Below are 23,064 nucleotides of genomic sequence, written 5' to 3' on the forward strand. Positions count from 1 at the left end.
CGGAATCAAATAGTAATTCTATGGTGGCCACACTCTAGACAACTTTGCCCAGCAGGCCCTGGGGCTGAATTTAGAAATTAAGACAATTATTATTCCTGCCTAGTGGTCTGCCTCTGGAGAATGGGTTTGAGCCAGAAACCGGCCTGACCATTCTTGTTTAAGCAATTCACTGATAATTTAGGAAAATTGATGGTCTCCCTTGTGTCAGAGCAATTTAGACATCCAGGGTTGATATAGCTGTCAAAACCTGTAGTATTCCACAGTTGGTTAACTGAGTTCCTTATTCCAATATGTAAATTTTCATATTATTAAAAACAGCAAATAGAATGTGATTCCTTCAAATGTTGTCAGTGTGAAAAAAAGGTTAAAGAAAGAAACATCAAGAAACAATTTTTAGTAATCTCCCCACCTGCCTTGGGTTTCTAATGTTACTGAGTGGTGGGTTTTGAAGGGGTATGTGTGTGTTTGTGTGTGTTCATTTGCGTGTTCGTGGGTGTATAGTTGTCCTTTGCATTTGAAGGTGATGTCTTCGTTGGGGAGGCACAGAGAAGTTAAGTGACTTCCCCACAGTCACACAGCTGACAAGTGGCAGAGCCGGGCATCGAACCCATGACATCTGACTCCGAAGCCCAGGCTCTTTCCACTGAGCCACGCATGCAGGAATGGAGGTGATCCCCAGTAGAAATAAGCAGCACTGATGAGACTCCACTTGAACAGCTTGCTTCATTTGAAGATTTCAGAACAGGTCGTACAATATTACTGGTGAAAATGATTCCCATTGGTTGGGTCTTGGAGAGAGAGAGGTTCAGGGGTATGGAGACCGGTCATCTTGGTTTGCCAGTTCCCCTCTCCAAGAGTCATCCCTGTTTCCTTTTTGTCTCATTCCAGACAACCATCCTGAAAGGGCAAGTCAACAAAACTGAGGGAAACTAATGGCAAATAGTCATTTTATCAACTTTGTCACTCTACTTAAAAAACTGCACTGTAACAGTAAACACACTATGACCGAAAAGTTAGCATACTCTAATAGATTGTCCTCGAAAGGTCCTAAATTGGAGTTTGGCTTCATCCAACATGTCTCCTTTTCTCTCATGGTTGAAACATTTAGTATTCCTAGTAATGACTGCTCTTTGAAGGTTATTAAGCTTGTCCTGGATTTTATTGGTGTTCAGTCTAATCTGCTCAATTATCTTTTTCTGGGAGGAGAGGGCAGATACTGCTAAGAGGCGATTTTCCATCTTCCATTTACATAGTGGATGGTTTCGAAGCTTTAGATTTAAAGGCTAATTGATTGTGATAGAGACTTGAATTAATATTGGTAAACATTGATTTTACTTTCTTGCTTTCTGTTGTTTGAGAAAGTGTTTCCCAGGAAGAGGGCAAGGGACATGATACTAATCAAGGACAGTGTCTGGGGGAGACAGGCTGCTGTAACAGGGCTGCTTTCTATACTATGGGACCAAGAGAAGGATGATGAGGCAAGAAATTACAAGACTGGAAGGGACCTCAAGCCAGCTCATTTATTTCCTTGCCTTGATATGCTCAAACACAAGCCATCCATTTCCTCCTAAGTGTTCAGAGACATGGCCTCTGTAACTTGCACAGATCCGCAGTCCAGTGATTCTCATGCTGACTGAGATTATTCCCCAGTCCTCTCCTGCTGCCATCTAAATCACCCTCCTTTCCCGGAGACAAAGAGGGGAGCTGCTCCTGCTCAAAATCTCTCTCACTACCATCTTTTCTCTACCTAGATCCTGTTATTCTGCCTTATCTCTGCTCCAAATCCAACTTAGCCAGTCCTTTTAGTCTTTCCCCCTACCCCTTTTTCCTTACTTTATTCTTTGTCTCTGGGCTCTGTCCAAGGGCATCCCTTTGTGTACGCATCCCTTTGTGTACTGAGGATCTTGAGAAGAGTTGATGAAGATGTTTCTGACCCACCGTACTGCAGAGTCCAAGAGAGCTTTCTCTGCAGCTGAAAACATCTCTGGAATTACCTTCCAGAGAGAGTGGATCTTCCTGTGACATGCTTTCTGAGGGGTGTATGGGACTCTTAACAAAGGAACATTTTTGCCTGACTTTTTTCCTGTTGGTGTAATCCTGGTTTTGAAAAGGGCTGCTGATCTCCTCTCCTTTCATTGGATTTTCCTTCCCACGGTAAAGTCGCTGCTCAGTTTATGATTACCTTTAAGTCAGGAGCTGACATGAAGCCAGTGGATTATGTCTATGTGGGCAAGGATGTCTTAGAATGGAATTGTTTAGTGATGGGGAGCAGGAATATTAGTTGATACAGGGAGGCTGCCTGTGGGTTTGGCCCAAACCCAAATTAAAGTACCAATTCAGTGTGAATCTGAGTATATTGAAACCCCGGGACATTTTTCTATCTAAGAGCCCATCTGGGACACCCTGCTATCAGCATGCCTGCCTGATTGACAGAGGATGTTCTAGCTTTCTCCAGCCCCCAATCCCGTCCCTCCTAACATGTTGCCTCTCTGCATAGCCTCAGGACCTTCCTCAGAGTCAGTGGCTCGGGAGTAGGGGGTAAGAGGAGCACACACAAACACATACACATTCCTTGGAATTCGCCTGCAAAAGCTGTCAATCACATGGCTTCCCAACTAGGAGGCACCCAAAATGTAGTCTTACAAAAAAAAACCCTGTCTGTAATGCCCTCAACCTTCTGCTTTTCACCCTCTCCAAGCTGAATTGGGATGAAAGTACTGATATCAATCCTCCTATGCTTAAGCAGCTTGTTAAAAGTTCATTAAATATAACTGCCTGCAGTTTTCTAGGATCAGTAGATATAAAATATACCATTGGCTCATGTTTCTAATCAGTTTTTCAAGCTTTAATGTGCTCTTATCTGTCTTCTTTCTCAGAAGTGGTAAATGTTAGCTGGTTAACTGTGATGAGGAAGAACTGTGTGAAGGTTGATAGAGTTCTGAGATGGTCTGCTTGAATAGAAAAAACACTATGTTTATGATCAAGTCCTTTCCTAGTGGATAGGGCACAGGACTGGGAGTCAGAACATCTGGGTTCTAATCCTGGTTCTTCTGTTTGCCTGCTTGTGACTGCATCTAAGTCCCTTAATTCTCTTTACCTCAGTTTCTGCATCTGTAAAATGGGGATATTCTCTCTTCCCTTTAGACTGTGAGCCCCATGTAGGGCAGGACTCTGACCTGATTATATATCTACTTCAGTGCTTAGCACAGCAAGGTGCCCATAGTAAATATTTCACAAATGTTGTTATTAGTATTATTATTATTGTTGTTAAATCCAAAGCTAAGACTCAGATAACAAAGAGCAAAAACTTCCAATTTAAATTTTATTTCTTCATGTTTTGCTACTTAAATCATTCTTGAACAGCGTGGTCTGATGATGACCATAAGCAACCTAGAAAATGCCAGGGACAGTTCTAGCCATGCACTGAGAAACAGCGTGGCTCAGTGGAAAGAGCCTGGGCTTGGGAGTCAGAGGTCAAGGGTTCGAAGCCCGGCTCTGCCACTTGTCAGCTGTGTGACTGTGGGCAAGTCACTTAACTTCTCTGTGCCTCAGTTCCCTCATCTGTAAAATGGGGATTAAGACTGTGAGCCTCATGTGGGACAACCTGATTACCCTGTATGCACCCCAGTGCTTAGAACAGTGCTCTGCACCTAGTAAGCGCTTAACAAATACCAACATTGAGGCTGATGTGGGCATTGGAATGATAGTTCAACTGGAGGAAAAAGAAATACAGTCATCTTAACAAGGTCAGGGAGAGGAGGACAATAATGTGACTGATAAGGGAATCCATCAATCATATTTATTGAGTGCTTACTCTCTGCAGAGCACTGTATAAGCACTTGGAAGAATGCAGTATAACAGAGTTGGTAGACATGTTCCCTGGCCACAATGAGCTTGCAATCTAGAGGTGGGGACAAGCATTAATAAAAATGAATTATGGATAAAGACGTAAGTGCTGTGGGCCTGAGAGAGGGTTGAATAAAGGATGCAAATTCAAGTGCAAGGGCAGCCTGGGAGGGAGTGGGAGAAGAGGAAATGAGATCTTAATCAGGGAAGGTCTCTTCGAGGAGATATGCCTTCAGTATGGCTTTGAAGGTAGGGAAAGTGATTTATCTGTCATATATGAAGAAGGAGGGCCTTCCAGGCCAGAAGCAGGATGTGGGTGAAAGATTGGCAGTGAGATAGTCGAGATTTTGCGAGCTTGATGGGAAGCAGGGGACAAGGGGATTAAGTGCTTTAAGGTTGATGATAAGAAGTTTCTGTTTGATGTGGAAGTGGATGGGAATCCACTGGAGGTTCTTGAGGAGTAGGGAAATGTAGACTGAATGTTTCTGTACAGAAATGATCCAGGCAGAAGAGTGAAGTATGGACTGGAGTGGGGAGAGGCAAGAGATAGAGAGGTTAGTAATAAAGTAGTCAAGGCCGGATAGGATATGTGCTTGGATTAACGTGGTAGCAGTTTCAGGTGGAGAGGAAAAGGGCAGATTTTAGCGATGTTGTGAAGGTTCAACTGACAGTATTTGATGACAGATTGAATATGTGAGTTGAATGAGAGAGATGAGTTGAGGATAATGCCAAAGTAATGGACTTGTGAGACAGGAAGGATGGTGGTGCTGTCTACAGTGAAGCAGCATGACTTAGAGAAGCAGCATGCCTTAATGGAAAGAGCACGGGCTTGGGAGTCAGAGGATGTGGGTTCTAATCCCGGCTATGCCACTTGTCTGCTATGTGACCTTGGGCAAGCCACTTAACTTCTCTGGGCCTCAGTTACCTCATCTGTAAAATGGGGACTAAGACTGTGAGCCCCACATGGGACAACCTGAATACCTCGTATCTACCCCAGCGCTTAGAACAGTGCTTGGCACATAGTAAGCGCTTAACAAATACCATTATTATTATTATTCTTACAGTGATAGGAAAGTCAAGTGATGGAGGGGGTTGGGGTGGGAAGATATGGAGTTTTGTTTAAGACATATTAAGTTTAAGGCATCGGTGGGGCTTTCAAACAGAAACAGTGTGGCCTAGTGAGAAAAGTACAAGATGGGGCATCAGGAGACCTGGTGTTTAATTAGAGCTCTGCCACTTATCCAATGGGAGACCTTGGACAAGTGAGTTAAATTTTCTGTTCCTCATCTGTAAATTGGAGATCAAATTTCTGTCCTTCCTATCCCTTTGATTGTGGTACCAGCAGAGTGTCTAGTTATTATTATTGTTGTTGTTGTTATTATATTTGTTAAATGCTTATTATGTGTCAAGCACTTTTCTAATCTCTGGAATAGATTCAAGTTAATCAGGGAGGATACATTCATTCATTCATTCATTCAATAATATTTATTGAGCGCTTACTGTGTGCAGGGCACTGTACTAAGCGCTTGGAATGAACAAGTCAGCAACAGATAGAGACAGTCCCTGCCATTTGACGGGCTTACAGTCTAATTGGGGGAGACAGGCAGACAAGAACAATGGCAATAAATAGAGTCAAGGGGAAGAACATCTCATAAAACAATGTCAACTAGATAGAATCAGGGTGATGTACATCTAATTAAACAAAATAAACAAAATAAATAGAGTGGTAAAGATATATACAGTCCCTGTCACACCTGAGGCTCATAGTCTAAATAAGAGGGAGAACAAGTATTCAATCCCAATTTTACAGATGAGGAAACTGAGGCAAAGAGAAGTTAAATGATTTATCCAAGGTCACACAGGAGGCACAATGGCTGAGAAGTAGCATGGTCTAATAATAATAACAATAACGTTGGTATTTGTTAAGCGCTTACTATCTGCCAAGCACTGTTCTAAGCACTGAAGTAGATACATGGTAATCAGGGTGTCCCACATAGGTCTCACAGTCTTCATCCCCATTTTACAGATGTGGTAACGGAGGCACAGAGAAGTTAGGTGACTTGCTGTCACCCGTCGCCGGGGACAGGTTCTTTCGGAATCGGCGCGGGAGAGAGAGAGAGAGAGAGGCTGGAGATGGAAAACCTGAGTTTGTATAGAATTTATTCCGCGGGGCGGATTGAATTAATTAATTATTTAGCCGCGACAGTCGGCCTTCCCTTTTGGGGGAAATATGGTGTTAATGCTTCCCCTTTGGGAGGAATTTGGTGTTAAAGCTTCCCTGATGGGAGGATTACACTAGTACGTTACTCGAGTGTGGGCGGACACCAGGGCCCGCCCAGGAAGAGCTCGTTAATGGTTTACTCACAACGTGGTGAGGCGGCTAGTTCCCACCATGTGCGCACCCACTTGGGAGGAATCCACTTAAACGTTCAATCTACTTATGCGCCGACCCCATTTAGGCCTTAGATTTACTTATGCGTTACACACTCATGCGTTAAACTCACTTCCGCGTTACACTCGCTTGTACGCTACCCACTTACGCACTAAACTCACATGTGCATTATACTCACTTATACATTGCCCGCTTATACACTAAGCTCACGTATGCGTTACACTCATACATTACCCACTTATGTATTTAACCCAGTTATGTGTTACACTCACCCATCCCGCGACCCCTGTCTCTGTGCGTTGTTCCTGGTGGCAGAATGGCGTCTGGTGCTCGGGACAGGGAGAGAAACGTGGATGGCCGTTGCTACCGCTGTGATCTTCCCAGAGAGACCCGAGCACCAGAGACAACAGGTATTTATCACCTTTGGTTTGGGTGGTCCCCACTTCCTTCCTGTTCAATCTCCGCCCCCTTCCGCTCCCTTCCCTTCCATACCTTATTGGGTGGGCACAGAGGTGAGGGACACCTATCTTCCCGTCCTGCCTCCTCTGGCCAAAGAAGTTACGTCACTGATGGCATTTTGACCTTTGGGTAGCCAGTGCCCAGGTCCACCTTGGCACACTTGCCCAAGGTCACACAGCTGACAAGCGGCAGAGCTGGGACCATGACCTCTGACTCCTAAGCCCAGGTTCTTTCCAGTGAGTCACGCTGCTTCTCCAGAGGATAGAGCATGGACCTGGAGGTTAGAAGGACCTGGATTCTAATCCAGACTCCACCACCTGTCTGCTGTGTGGCCTTGGGCAAGTCACTTAACTTCTCTATTGCCTCAGATGCCTCATGTGTAATAGTGGGGATTGAGACTAGTGGGAAAGGGACTGAGTCCAACCTGATTAGCTTATGTCTACCCCAGTGCTTAGTACAGTGACTGGCACATAGTACTTTAAAATTACCATTTAAAAAAAAGTGGCAGAGGCCTAATTAGACCCTAGGGCTTCAAACTCCCAGGCCCAACCTCCATCCACTACGCAACAGTTCTTCCCATCTAATCTAACACAATATAATCTGACTGTACTGTCTTTACCCCAGCATTTAGCACAGTGCTTGACAAATGGCATCATGTAACAAATATGATTATTCTGATCATTAACATCATTATTATTACTAATGCAGTCCTGCTACAGCAGCCCAGATCTCCCATCCATATCTTATAGGATCTAGTTTCCAGTCACCCCAAGGATCCCCAAATACTGGTAGAACATCCTTGAACCATGGCAGGCCGATTCCCTTTGCTTCCTCATTGGTGTGAGGACAAAGCTGGACACATCGAAGCTTTCTTATCTCCTTTGATTTGTCACAGCTTCAAAGATTTGCTTTTTCTCTCTGCTGAATACTTCCTCTCCCACTGTCTCCTGCCGTTCTCATTGAACAACAGAATGACTTTCACAGTTAATTCACAACACTAGGGGGGACCACATAAGAGTTAGAGGAGTGGGAAGCATTCACAGACACTTTCTCTTTGGCCTTTAAAATAAGAGAGAAAAAAAACAATAGATAAGATCCATCTGTGAAATCCCCTTGAACTCACTTGAAAATTCTCCATCACGAAGGGCAAAGTCATTGATTACACTTCCGCCATCAAATGGAGATGTGATGTGGGAGGACTCAACATCTGAACCCTGAGATGCATCCAAGCCCCCACTTCCTTCAAGGATCTGTGCCATTACCAAATTGAAGGACAAAACTACCGGACATTCTGCTTATTGATTATCTTCCTGATAATGTGTGATCTTAATTCAAAAGCATACCTCTCATCCCAAATTTTCAAATAAGGAAATGGTAAATAGAGTTATACTATAGGAATCTTTTCACACATAGGCTAGACTCTAGTGTCTTAAGAGTTAGAGTTTCTCTGACTTTTTTGTGATTTTTCATTTTTGAGGCCTCTACACTATCCCAATTTATTAACTAACCTTTGCAGCCAAGGATTTTTGAGCAGGACTAAGATCAGAGGCCTGAGGTCCAGTTGAGGCTTTGAACAACTGGGTTTTTTCAGTGGTATTTGTTAAGTACCAGTTACTATACAACATGCTGGGGTGGATACAAGCAAATTGGGTGGGATACAGTCCCTGGTCCATAATCTCAATCTCCATTTTACAGATGAGGTAACTGAGGCACTGAGAAGTGAAATGACTTCCTCAAAGTCACACAGCAGACAAGTGGCAGAGCCAGGATCAGAACTCATGATCTTCTGACTCTCAGGCCTGTGTTCTATCCACTACGCCATGCTGCTTCTAGAACAATAATAATAATAATAATAATAATGTTGGTATTTGTTAAGCACTTACTATGTGCAGAGCACTGTTCTAAGCACTGTTCTAAGCGCTGGGGTAAATAGAGGGTAATCAGGTTGTCCTACGTGAGGCTCACAGTTAATCCCCATTTTACAGATGAGGTAATTGAGGCACAGAGAAGTGAAGTGACTTGGCCACAGTCACACAGCTGACAACTGGCAGAGCCGGGACTCAAACTCATGACCTCTGACTCCAAAGCCCAGGCTCTTTTCCACTGAGCCACGCTGCTTCCCAATCACAAGTAATATTTGTTGAGTGCCTACTGAATACTGAGCTTGTATCAGGTGCCTGAGAGGTTAAAATGGAGGTAAAATCCGTGGTTCCTGCTCGGGAAGTGTTTGCAATCTAATGGAGTAGATATATATGGATTATTTACAAATGGAGGGAGCAGTCATTCAATCAATCACATTTATTGAACATTTACTGTGTGTAGAGCACTGTACTAAGCACTTGGGAGAGTACAGTATACCAGAGTTGGTAGACATGATCTCTGCTCTTATGAAACTTGAAATTTAGCAGAATGCTGAAATGCTGTTGACCTTTCTGTACAATACCCTCTTGATCGCCTTGACAGTGGAGCCATCTGCAGGCTTTGGCAGTTCTCGAGTAAATATTCATTCAATAGTATTTATTGAGCGCTTACTCTGTGCAGAGCACTGTACTAAGCGCTTGGGATGAACAAGTCGGCAACAGATAGAGACGGTCCCTGCCGTTTGACGGGCTTACAGTCTAATCGGGGGAGACGGACAGACAAGAACAATGGCAATAAACAGCGTCAAGGGGAAGAACATCTCGTAAAAACAATGGCAACTAAATAGAATCAAGGTGATGTACAATTCATTAACAAAATAAATAGGGTAACGAAAATATATACAGTTGAGCGGACGAGTACAGTGCTGTGGGGATGGGAAGGGAGAGGTGGAGGAGCAGAGGGAAAAGGGGAAAATGAGGCTTTAGCTGCGGAGAGGTAAAGGGGGGATGGCAGAGGGAGTAGAGGGGGACGAGGAGCTCAGTCTGGGAACGCCTCTTGGAGGAGGTGATTTTTAAGTAGGGTTTTGAGAGGGAAAGAGAATCGGTTTGGCGGAGGTGAGGAGGGAGGGCGTTCCAGGACCGCGGGAGGACGTGACCCAGGGGTCGACGGCGGGATAGGCGAGACCGAGGGACGGTGAGGAGGTGGGCGGCAGAGGAGCGGAGCGTGCGGGGTGGGCGGTAGAAAGAGAGAAGGGAGGAGAGGTAGGAAGGGGCAAGGTGATGGAAAGCCTTGAAGCCCAGAGTGAGGAGTTTTTGTTTGGAGCGGAGGTCGATAGGCAACCACTGGAGTTGTTTAAGAAGGGGAGTGACATGCCCAGATCGTTTCTGCAGGAAGATGAGCCGGGCAGCGGAGTGAAGAATAGACCGGAGCAGGGCGAGAGAGGAGGAAGGGAGGTCAGAGAGAAGGCTGACACAGTAGTCTAGCCGGGATATAACGAGAGCCCGTAATAGTAAGGTAGCTGTTTGGGTGGAGAGGAAAGGGCGGATCTTGGCGATATTGTAGAGGTGAAACCGGCAGGTCTTGGTAACGTAATATGCAATAAATATGCAAAAGCCATAGAGTCTCTTTAAAAGTCCTTCTTTTGATGGTGATTGTCTAGGATTTCTTCAACCTTTGCATTCCACCATGGGTCATGTGTATCCTGTACTGTGATTGAGCTGACAGTAGAGAACTCTGTAAGCCTGCAGGACTATGAAGACCTGCAAGGCTATGAAGACCTGCAGTGGGCTTTGGATGGATTGCTTGTTCTGCTGAATTATTTTCACCAAACTGGTCTTTTTTATTTGACAGAATGTCCAGGGTCTTGCTGACTACCTAATAAACACTACCTCAATCTTGTCTTTCTTGCCTCTGACCTCTCACCCATGTCCCGTCTCTGGTCTGGAATGCCCTCCCTCTTCATATCTGACAGACAATTACTCTCCCCACCTCAAAACCTTACTGAAGGCATATCTCCTCCAAGAGGCCTTCCCTGACTAAGCCCTCCTTTACTCTTCTCCCACTACCTTCTATGTCACCCTGACTTACTCCCTTTATTCATGCCCCCTCTGAGCTCCACAGCAGTAATATACATATCCGTAATTTATTTATTGACATTAATGTTTGTCTCCCCTACTAGACACCAAACTTGTTGTGGGCAGGGAATGTACTCTCCCAAGAACTTAATGCAGTGTTCTGCACACAGTCAGTAAGCACTCAATAGATATGATTGACTGACTGACTGACTAAACACTATCATGGAGAGAATCTTCATTCTCCATTTATGTTGGGTTTTGTAGACTGATGCTTTTTTACATTTCGGCTGCTGAAGTGACTGGTCACCATGGTGATTAGATCATCTTGTTGAATGATCTTGGTTGACTGATGACATTTAGTCACCTTAGTAATTTGGAGGTCATTTTTCAATAATCAGGTCATTTGTAATCGCAACATCTGTAATGAATTAATTTATTTATATATCTGTAATTTATTTATGTATTCATTTATTTATGTTAATACCTGTCTCCCCCTCTAGACTTTAAGCTCATTGTGGGCAGGGAATGTGTCAACTTATTGTTATATTGTACTCTCCCATCCACACAGTAAATGCTTTGAACACAGTAAGTGCTCAATAAATATGATTGACTGGATGAATATATATTGTCAGAACAAGCTAATAAACTTCCACTAATAACAATAATAATAATAATAATAATCTTGGTATTTGTTAAGCACTTACTATTTGCAGAACACTGGTCTAAGCGCTGGGGTAGACACAGGGTAATCAGGTTGTCCCACGTGAGGCTCACAGTCTTCATCCCCATTTTACAGATGAGGTAACTGAGGCCCAGAGAAGTTAAGTGACTTGCCCACAGTCACACAGCTGACAAGTGGCAGAGCCAGGATTTGAACTCATGATCTCTGACTCCTAAGCCCGTGCTCTTTCCACTGAGCCACGCTTCTTCTAAATGCAATGCACTGTACTAAGCATTTGAGAAGTAGACAACATAGATGTGACACATTCCCAGCTTGTTATGTGACCTTGGGCAAGTCACTTAATTTCTCTGTGCCTGAGTTACCTCATCTGTAAAATGGGGATTAAAGCTGTGAGCCACTTGATTATCTTGTATCTACCCCAGTGCTTAGAACAGTGCTTGAGCTCGCTGTGGACACGAATGTGTCTGTTACATTGAATTTTATTGCCATTGTTCTTGTCTGTCCATCTCCCCCGATTAGACTGTAAGCCCGTCAAACGGCAGGGACTGTCTCTATCTGTTGCCAACTTGTTCATCCCAAGTGCTTAGTACAGTGCTCTGCACATAGTAAGCGCTCAATAAAGACTATTGAATGAATGAATGAATTCTCACAAGTGCTTAGGGCAGTGCTTTGCACACAATAAGGGCTCAATAAATACGATTGAATGAATGAATGACACATAATAGGTGCTTAACAAATATGATCAATAAAAATAAAGATAAGGAACTTAAACTCTAATGGCAGAGAATGTTTGGAGAATGGTTAGATAATGATCTGGTCATATCTGACAACGGTCCACTGAACAAATGTCTCCATACACAGTTTCTGGGTTCCATACCTTTTTCAGGCCCTTCTGCCACACTGTGTTGCAGTTAAGAGTTTCCAGTGGTTAGATCATGGGAGAAACCAAGACGACTATCTTTTATTCAGGAGGTGGAAAAAAATATTAGTGTTCGTATGATGGTATTCAGTGTGCTCCTGAGCTGGAATAGCCCATTCTGAATTTCTTAATCCCATACAATTTAGTGCTCTTTTCCATTTTTGGCATCCCTACTGACCAAATAAATCCATAAATCTATTAATCAATGGTACTTACTGAGCACTTACTGTGTGCCGAGCACTGTATTAGGTGCTTGGGAGAGTACAGTAAAATGCAGTTGCCAGCCACAATCCCTTCCCCCAAGGAGCTGACATGTCACCATCTTGTTGGATATTGGTAACATCCCAATCTTTGCAGTAAGTTTATTTTGCCTCACCACTTGGTGTGCCGGGGCATATGTGGTACTCTCATTTCCGAAGCAAGCATCGGGCTCTCAGTTGGTCCCTGATGCCACTGGACAGATTTGCAAGACCCAGATTTGTGGACCACTCAGGACCATGGCTACCCCCATACCCTGGTAGCTTGTCAGTTTCAATGCAGCCAACAGAATTTTTCACTTTGCTTCTTCAGGGCAGACTGGCAGAATACAAGGAGCATTCATTTTGGCAGGGCTGCAGTCCTACCCCTTTGCCATCCAACCTCAGCCAGAGACGAGAGCATTCTGGGAAGTGTCCTGCTTCTCTCGGGCTCATATGTTACCTTTCATTCATTCAATAGTATTTATTGAGCGCTTACTATGTGCAGAGCACTGTACTAAGCGCTTGGGATGAACAAGTCGGCAACAGATAGAGACAGTCCCTGCCGTTTGATGGGCTTACAGTCTAATCGGGGGAGACGGACAGACAAGAACAATGGCACTAAACAGCGTCAAGGGGAAGAACATCTCGTAAAAACAATGGCAACTAAATAGAATCAAGGCGATGTACAATTCATTAACAAAATAAATAGGGTAATGAAAATATATACAGTTGAGCGGACAAGTACAGTGCTGTGGGGATGGGAAGGGAGAGGTGGAGGAGCAGAGGGAAAAGGGGAAAATGAGGCTTTAGCTGCGGAGAGGTAAAGGGGGGATGGCAGAGGGAGTAGAGGGGGAAGAGGACCTCAGTCTGGGAAGGCCTCTTGGAGGAGGTGATTTTTAAGTAGGGTTTTGAAGAGGGAAAGAGAATCAGTTTGGCGGAGGTGAGGAGGGAGGGCGTTCCAGGACCACGGGAGGACGTGACCCAGGGGTCGACGGCGGGATAGGCGAGATGGAGGGACGGTGAGGAGGTGGGCGGCAGAGGAGCGGAGCGTGCGGGGTGGGCGGTAGAAAGAGAGAAGGGAGGAGAGGTAGGAAGGGGCAAGGTGATGGAGAGCCTTGAAGCCTAGAGTGAGGAGTTTTTGTTTGGAGCGGAGGTCGATAGGCAACCACTGGAGTTGTTTAAGAAGGGGAGTGACATGCCCAGATCGTTTCTGCAGGAAGATGAGCCGGGCAGCGGAGTGAAGAATAGACCGGAGCAGGGCGAGAGAGGAGGAAGGGAGGTCAGAGAGAAGGCTGACACAGTAGTCTAGCCGGGACATAACGAGAGCCCGTAATAGTAAGGTAGCCGTTTGGGTGGAGAGGAAAGGGCGGATCTTGGCGATATTGTAAAGGTGAAACCAGCAGGTCTTGGTAACGGATAGGATGTGTGGGCTGAACGAGAGAGACGAGTCAAGGATGACACCGAGATTGCGGGCCTGCGGGACGGGAAGGATGGTCGTGCCATCCACGGTGATAGAGAAGTCTGGGAGAGGACCGGGTTTGGGAGGGAAGATGAGGAGCTCAGTCTTGCTCATGTTGAGTTTTAGGTGGCGGGCCGACATCCAGGTGGAGACGTCCCGGAGGCAGGAGGAGATGCGAGCCTGAAGGGAGGGGGAGAGGACAGGGGCGGAGATGTAGATCTGCGTGTCATCTGCGTAGAGATGGTAGTCAAAGCCGTGAGAGCGGATGAGTTCACCGAGGGAGTGAGTGTAAATGGAGAACAGAAGAGGGCCAAGAACTGACCCTTGAGGAACTCCAACAGTTAAAGGATGGGAGCGGGAGGAGGCTCCAGCGAAGGAGACCGAGAATGATCGGCCAGAGAGGTAAGAGGAGAACCAGGAGAGGACAGAGTCCGTGAAGCCAAGGTGAGATAAGGTATGGAGGAGGAGGGGATGGTCGACAGTGTCAAAGGCAGCAGAGAGGTCAAGGAGGATCAGAATGGAGTAGGAGCCATTGGATTTGGCAAGAAGGAGGTCATGGGTGACCTTAGAGAGAGCAGTCTCGGTAGAGTGGAGGGGACGGAAGCCAGATTGGAGGGGGTCTAGGAGAGAATGGGAGTTAAGGAATTCTAGGCATCGATTGTAGACGACTCGTTCTAGGATTTTGGAAAGGAAGGGTAGTAGGGAGATAGGACGATAACTGGAGGGGGAAGTGGGGTCAAGAGCGGGTTTTTTTAGGATGGGGGAGATGTGGGCATGTTTGAAGGCAGAGGGGAAGGAGCCCTTGGAGATTGAGTGGTTAAAAATACAAGTTAAGGAAGGGAGGAGGGCAGGGGCGATGATTTTAAGAAGGTGAGAGGGAATGGGGTCCGAGGTGCAGGTGGAGGGGGTGGCACTTGCGAGGAGGGAGGAGATCTCCTCTGAGGATACTGCAGGGAAGGATGGGAAAGTAGGGGAGGGGGTTGCTGGGGGGGAGGGGAGAGGCGGAGGGGTGACTTTGGGGAGCTCAGACCTGATTGTGTTGATTTTCGTGAGGAAATAGGTGGCCAGATCATTGGGGGTGAGAGATGGAGGGGGAGGAACAGGGGGCCTAAGTAGAGAGTTAAAGGTCCGGAACAATTGGCGGGGGTGACGGGCATGGGTGTCGATGAGGGAGGAGAAGAAGCTTTGCCTGGCGGAGGAGAGGGCAGAGTTAAGGCAGGAAAGGATAAATTTGAAGTGTGTGAGGTCGGCTTGGTGCTTGGACTTTCTGGCATCTACACTGGATAAAGAGGATCTGATTCTGTCCAATTGGATTCTAGAAGAATGGCATTTAGCTTTTGAGATTGGAATGTGATCAAAAAGGTGTGTGGGCAGAGAATTAGTCTCTGGATTTAGAACACTGCAAAGATAAAGCCAATTACTTCTTTTTAACTTTCACCTGATCCTCTTAAATCCAATTTCACACCGGTCAGATATTCACTATTTGAACTTACTCGGTAAAAAAAAGCCAATTTTATGCTACTTGATGCTCTATAAGCTGACAATAGAAGTTACAAAAGTCCACTGGACCACTTTCCTGTTTTCATTTTCTGGGCTTTCAAAGCATGATCAACTTTGTTCAAGTACTGTCATATTCATTGCTTTTGGTCCTCTCCCATACCAGCTTTCTGAGCAAATAAAAATTAAAGAATCCATCCAGGGCACCATTTTTTCTCTGTTCAAGAGACTGGCATTATGTGAAACTAGAAAACAGAATAGGAAGATTGAACCAAGTGAATCCCCAGTGGTGTCCCAGGTGTCCATCCAGACCCTGTTGAATGAGGATTTTTTTTCAATTTTCTTTTTTCTTATGGTACTTGCTATGTGCCAAGCTCTGTATTAAGTACTGGGGTAGATATGGATACAAGATGATCAGGTTGGATACAGTGCCTGATCCATACGGGGCTCAGGGTCTAAGTAATAGGGAGTAGGATTTGAATCCCCATTTTACAGATGAGGTAACCGAGGAATTGAGAAGTCAAGTTACTTGGCCAAGGACTCACAGCAGACCAGTAGCAGACCAGATTAGAACCCAGGTCTTCTGATGCCTAGGTTCATGGTCTTTCCACCAGGTCACGCTGTTTCCCTCTGGAGGCCACTCCCTATTTGGGGGCCAATTCCAGCCAGGGACGGCTTCCTGTTTGGGGCCACTTCCTGTTCAGAGGCTGCTTCCTCCTGGTGTCCATGGGGCAAACCACCCTCCTCAAACTGTGAGCTAGTTGTGGGCAGGAATTGCCACTGTTTATTGTTGTATTGTACTTTTCCAAATGTTTAGTACAGTGCTCTGCACACAGTAAGCGTTTAATGAATACAATTGAAGGAAGGAATGAATAATCCTGGGCAGGCCCAACAGGCTGCTGGAAAAGGGGGAGGAGAAGACCCTAGATACAGAAGCTGGTGTGGGAGAAGGAGAAGAACTTGGGCAGGGACAGGAAGTGGGAAACAAGATTCGGTAAGGACCTGGAGGGCTGGACACCCTACTCTTTCCTTGGTTACTGACCAGAGCTCCTCTCTGGGGCCTCTTCTCAGGAGCCTCTTCCCCAGGGCCTCCTCCTCTCAGGGGTCCTCCTTTCTGTGGCCTCCTCCCCCGTAGACTCCTCCTGCCTGGGACCCCCTCCCTGGTGCCTCTTTTCCATGGTCCCCAGCGCCTTCTCCCTGAAGCCAGGCAAATAGGAATAGCTGAAACATAGGATTCCACTGATGTGTGTAGTAATGCATGTGGACCAGCACTGTGGACATAGGGACAAGAACAGTGACCAGCCTAACTTTAATGCTTCAGTAACAACTTTTCAGTCACCTCAACCAGTGTAAGAGGTTGTACCGAAAACGCAAGCCAAATTCAAAATCCCGTCAGATGAGTAGTGGAATGTGTTAGTGCTTTTCAAATTCCTGTTAAGCACAGGGCTTCTAAGCAGTGTGTAGCTGAGGAGTGGGAATGAGTGAGTAGGGCTTTCTACAGTATCCCTTTTCCCCTCCTAAAATCCCATCTCCTCCAACATGCTTTCTGTGATTAATTTCCATACTATTCCTCTGACCACCTCTAGCCCGAATGAACTTATATACACCCTCCATATACTCATGTATACATGCCTTAACTTCTCAGTTCCTCAGTTACCTCATCTGTAAAATGGGGATTAAAACTGTGAGCCCTCTGTGGGACAGCCCAATTACCCTATATCTATCCCAGCGCTTAGAACAGTGCTCGACACATAGTAAGAGCTTAACAAATGCCAACATTATTATTATTATGTCCCCTCAATTTATTTATTTTGACAGTATTGTAAATATTTGTATGTTTGGCTTACTTGTTAGAATGTGAACTTGTTGCAGGCAGGAAAGGTATCACTTTGTTGTTCTGTACTTCCCAAGAGCCAAACACAGTGCATCACAAGAAGCAGCATGGCTTAGTGGAAAGAGCATGGGCCTGGGAGTCAGGGATCATGAGTTCTAATCCCATCTCTGCCACTTATCTGCTGTCTGACCTTGGGCAAGTCACTTCACTTCCCTGTGCCTCAGTGCTCTCATCTGTAAAATGGGGATTAAGACTGTGAGCCCCATGTGGGACAACCTGATTGCCTTGTATCTACCCCAGTGCTTAGAACAGTTACCGTTCTAACAGTAACAGTTCCGTTACCAAGACCTGCCGGTTTCACCTTTACAATATCGCCAAGATCCGCCCTTTCCTCTCCACCCAAACGGCTACCTTACTATTACGGGCTCTCGTTATATCCCGGCTAGACTACTGTGTCAGCCTTCTCTCTGACCTCCCTTCCTCCTCTCTCGCCCCGCTCCGGTCTATTCTTCACTCCGCTGCCCGGCTCATCTTCCTGCAGAAACGATCTGGGCATGTCACTCCCCTTCTTAAACAACTCCAGTGGTTGCCTATCGACCTCCGCTCCAAACAAAAACTCCTCACTCTAGGCTTCAAGGCTCTCCATCACCTTGCCCCTTCCTACCTCTCCTCCCTTCTCTCTTTCTACCGCCCACCCCGCACGCTCCGCTCCTCTGCCGCCCACCTCCTCGCCGTCCCTCGGTCTCGCCTATCCCGCCGTCGACCCCTGGGTCACGTCCTCCCGCGGTCCTGGAACGCCCTCCCTCCTCACCTCCACCAAACTGATTCTCTTTCCCTCTTCAAAACCTTACTTAAAAATCACCTCCTCCAAGAGGCCTTCCCAGACTGAGCTCCCAGACTGAGCTCCTCTTCCCCCTCTACTCCCTCTGCCATCCCCCCTTTACCTCTCCGCAGCTAAAGCCTCATTTTCCCCTTTTCCCTCTGCTCCTCCACCTCTCCCTTCCCATCCCCACAGCACTGTACCCGTCCGCTCAACTGTATATATTTTCGTTACCCTATTTATTTTGTTAATGAATTGTACATCGCCTTGATTCTATTTAGTTGCCATTGTTTTTATGAGATGTTCTTCCCCTTGACGCTGTTTAGTGCCATTGTTCTTGTCCGTCCGTCTCCCCCGATTAGACTGTAAGCCCATCAAACGGCAGGGACTGTCTCTATCTGTTGCCGACTTGTTCATCCCAAGCGCTTAGTACAGTGCTCTGCACATAGTAAGCGCTCAATAAATACTATTGAATGAATGAACAGTGTTTGGCACATAGTAAGTGCTTAACAAATAGCCTTATTATCATTATTAATGTCACAAATAGGCACTCAATAAATGCTACTACTATTCTACTATTCATTCATTCAATAATATTTATTGAGCACTTACTGTTTGCAGAGCACCGTGCTAAGTACGTGGGAGAGTGCATTATAACAATAAACAAACATATTCCCTGGCCAGTATGAGCTTTCAGTCTGTGGCGGGGGAAGACAGACATTAAAATAAATAAATAAATTGCAGATATTCATTCAATTGTATTTATTGAGTGCTTATCTGTGTAGATCATTGTACTAAGTGCTTGGGAAGTACAATTCAGCAACAAATGACATAAGATATAACAAATTCAGTTCAATTCAGTAACAAATGACATAACAAAGATATGACGTGAGTGCTGTGGGGCTGGGAGCAGGGAATAACAAAGGGAACAAGTCAGAGTGATGCAGAGGGAGTAAGAGAAGAGGAAAGGAGGACTTAATCAGGGAAGGCCTCTTGGAGGAGATGTGCTTTCAATAAGGCTTTGGAAGGGGGAGAGTAATTCTTTATAGGATATGAGGAGGGAGAGCATTTTAGGCCTGGCAAGATAGATGAGATCAAGGTACAGTGAGAAGGTTAGCATTAGAGGAGCGAAGCATGTGGGCTAGGTTGTAGAAGGAGAAGAGTAAGGTGAGGCAGGAAGGGTCAAGGTGGTTGAGTGATTTAAAGCCAATGGTGGGGGGGTTTTGTCTGATGAGAAGGTGGATGGACAACCACTGGAATTTCTTGAGGAGTGGGGAAGGAGGACCTGAATGTTTTTGTAGGAAAATGATTCGGGCAGTAGATTGAAGTATGGACTGGAGTGGGGAGAGACAGGAGGCAGGGAGGTCAGCAAGGCAGCCGATACGGTGGTCAAGGTGAGAGTGGTTAAATGATTGTGGCTCAGTGGAAAGACCCTAGGCTTGGGAGTCAGAGGTCATGGGTTCTAATCCAGGCTCCACCACCTGTCAGCTGTGTGACTTTGGGTAAGTCATTTCACTTCTCTGTGCCTCAGTTACCTCACCTGTAAAATGGGGAAAAAGACTGTGAGCCCTATGTGGGATAACCTGATCACCTTGTATCCCCCCAGCGCTTAGAACAGTGCTTTGCACATAGTGAGCGCTTAACAAATACCATTACTATTATTATTGGATTAATACTATTACTACTACTGCTGCTGCTGCTATTAAGACTATTACTCCCACGTACCTTGTGGTAGTGCGGGGAAATGACAAGCAGGATATGGGCCTCTGAGTTACTTTCCCACTGGCAAAGACTGGATGCCCATTGCTTGTTTTTGCTTCTTTGCCAGGGGTGGAGCAATGTGCTCAGGTCTTCCTGGCATCTAACCACCCCTGGGCTCAGCATCTGACTGCATTGCTCTTCACTGCTAGGTCAGGGAGGTGATATTTCTATCCCTTCCATGAGCTAGGCATGAATTATTCAAATAGATTCATCCCTTTTGAAATAAGCTCGCATCTATTTCCAGGTGCTAAGACCAGGGAACTCTGGCCCCAGAAATTGGGGTTTCTTTTCACCTCGATTCTCTTTTTGTTGTCCTGGCGGCCTTAATTCCGGGCTTAAGGAAATAGCCAGGCAGAACTAAAGATAAAAAAGGCACTGAGAAAAATTCTCCCTGTTAAAGCTTTTTCTTGTCCCTTTTAGTTTGAGCTTTTGTTTGCTTCTCCTGTGTACTGATGTGAGAAGACACGTTTGAAGGCTTTAATGTAGCATTGTAGAGTGCTGTGTTGCTATCCCTAAATGTTCCCTGCATTGGATGAATGAACTGAGCAAGTTGGCCATGGAATTTTGGTTTCTTGTATCCTTGGATAACTCTATCCCGACATTTAATTGAGAAGAAGCTTCTTTTTGCCCCCCTAAAATGCATCATCACCTTTTGATTAGTGTTTCTGGAGAAGGAATACCTCTCTTGACCTTGGTCTATCCGTTAACTGAGCATCTCAAATCAATGCATAGCTGAAGAGATTTCTTTCACAACTGAGGCTCATGGCTGCTAATTCATTCATTCGTTCATTCAATCATATTTATTGAGTGCTTACAGTGGGAAGAGCACTGTACTAAACACTTGGGAGAGTAAAATACAATAATAAATAGACATATTCCCTGCCTGCAAAAGCTTATGTATTGTCTAAAGGACAATTTTATATTGCTTCCTTCTCATTGGAAAATGAAAACTGCCAGTCAACAAATATTGGCTATTTATCATATATTTGCATATGTTCAAAATAAGGATAACTGGTATTTGTTATTATTTATTATGCCCCAAGTGCTGTAACAAACCCTGGGTTAGATGCAAGATAATCAGGTCAGCCTCAGTCCCTGTGCCAGATGAGGCACACAGTGTAAGTAGGAGGGAATAACCATTTTACAGATGAGGAACTGAGGCACAGAGAAGTTAAATGACTTATCCATGGTTCCACAGCAGTTGAGTGGTGGAGCTGACATTGGAAACCAGACCTCCTGGTTCTCAGGCCCATACCCTGTCCACTGGGCCATGCTGCTTCTATAGATTTCCTCCCAAACCCTGCTTGGTTTAGTCTGAGGCTGGAAACTCTTACTAAACTCAGTGAGAGGAGCAGTCAGGCTAAACATCTCCACCTTGGATTTGCCTTTTCATTTGGCTGCCTTTCCATTTTGACTTCCAGAACTTACTTCTTTTCAGAAGCTCCTTGTACCTGGGAAATTCTAGGAGATCGTTAGGAAGGGATTACCCCATAAATTCCTCTCTCCACCACTCTTGGAGGAGTTCCTTGCACGATCCCAAGTAACTGACACCTGACCTCTGAACAAGCCAGAGGGCATGTCAATCAAAAGTATTTATTGAGCAGAACACTGCAGCACAGTAGCGCTAGAAGAATTTGGTGTTATCCTTGATTAATCTCTCTCATTCAAACTATATATTCAATCTGGCACAAAATCCTGTCAGTTCTGCCTTCTTAAAAATACTAAAATCTGCCGTTTCCTCTCCTTCCAAATTGCTATCACATTAATCCAAGGACTTATCCTCTCCTGCATTGATTACCACAACAGCTTCCTTCTGACCTCCCTGCATCTTGTTTCTCCCCACTTCAGTCCATACTCTGAAGCCCCCATCATTTTTCAACAACCTGTTCTGTTCATGTTTCTCCATTCTTCAAGGACCTCTAGTGGTTGCCCATCCACCTCGGCATCGAACAGAAACTCCTTACAGTTGGTTTTAAAGCATTCAGTCACCTTGGTTCTTCCTACCTCACTTCTCTGATTTTCTTCTACAATCCAGCCTACATGCTTTGCTCCTCTAATGCCAACCTACTCACTGTTACCTTGGTTCATTCATTCATTCGTTCACTCGTATTTATTGAGTGCTTACTGTATGTAGAGCACTGTACTAAGCACTTGGGAGAGTATAGTGCAACAATAAAATGACACACCCCCTGCCCAAAACAAGGTTACAAGCTAGAGTGGGGGAGGGAGACATCAACACACATAAATAAAATTGCAGATATGTACACAAATTCTATGGAGCCAGGAGGGATGAAGAGCCAAGGGAGCAAGTCAGGGCGACACAGAAGGGAGTGGGAGATGAGGAAAAATGGGCCTTAATCTGGGAAGATCTCTTGGAGGAGATATGCCTTCAGTAAGGTTTTGAAGCCGGGGGAGAGTAATTGTCTGTTGGATTTGAAGGGGGAGGACGTCCCAGGGTAAAGGTGGGACATAGGCTAGGGGTCGTTGATAAAACAGGCAAGATCAAAGCACAGTGAAAAGGTTAGCACTAAAGGTGTGAAGTGTTTGGGCAGTGTTGTAGAAGAGAGAAGTGAGATGAGGTAGGAGGAGGTCAAGGTGATAGAGGGCTTTAAAACCAAAGGTGAGGAAGAAGTGGATGGGCAACCACACTGGAGTTTTTTGAAGAGTGGGATGACATGCCCTGAACGTCTTTGTAGAAAAATGAGCCAGGCAGCAGAATTTAGTATGGACTGGAGTGGGGAGAGACAGGAGGCTGGGTGGTCAGCAGGGAGGCTGATGCAGTAAACCAGGAGGGATAGGATGAGTGATGGTAACAGTTTGGCTGTATCTAGATCTTGTCAGCCTTGCCGCCAGCCTCTCACCCACATCCTGCCTCTGTCTTGGAACTTCGTCACTCTTCATTTCTAATAGAAAATCACTCTCCCGACCTTCAAAGTCTTATTAAAAGCACATTTCCTCCAAGAGGCCTTCCCTGCCTAAGCCCTCATTTCCTCATCTCCTACTCCCTTCTGTGTCGCCCTTGCGCTTGGATTTGCACCTTTTATTCACCCCTCCCTTAGTTTCACAGGAGTTATGAAAAATATTCATAATTCATGTATTTATATTACTGCCTGTCTCCCCCTCTAGACTGTAAGATCATTGTGGGCAAGGAGCATGTCTACCACTTCCATTATATTGTACCCTCCCAAGTGCTTAGTACAGTTTTCTGCACACAGAGAGCA

The 23,064-nt window shown here is 45.5% G+C and overlaps 1 protein-coding gene and 1 long non-coding RNA gene across 4 annotated transcripts in view; one reads left to right on the top strand and one right to left on the bottom strand.

Annotated features, from left to right (window-relative positions):
- The window catches only part of IMMP2L (inner mitochondrial membrane peptidase subunit 2), a 912,519-nt gene that overhangs the window by 692,611 nt on the left and 196,844 nt on the right, over positions 1 to 23,064 (top strand). The gene's annotated exons all lie outside the window — the stretch shown is intronic.
- On the bottom strand, positions 699 to 6,550 carry LOC120638646. The gene is made up of 2 exons (XR_005660436.1): positions 6,511 to 6,550; positions 699 to 897 (listed from the first exon to the last, which is right to left on the bottom strand). It is a non-coding gene; the product is annotated as an uncharacterized LOC120638646 (long non-coding RNA).

The sequence above is a fragment of the Ornithorhynchus anatinus genome, chromosome 10, assembly GCF_004115215.2.
Source record: "Ornithorhynchus anatinus isolate Pmale09 chromosome 10, mOrnAna1.pri.v4, whole genome shotgun sequence".
Classification (NCBI taxonomy): Eukaryota; Metazoa; Chordata; class Mammalia; order Monotremata; family Ornithorhynchidae; genus Ornithorhynchus; species Ornithorhynchus anatinus.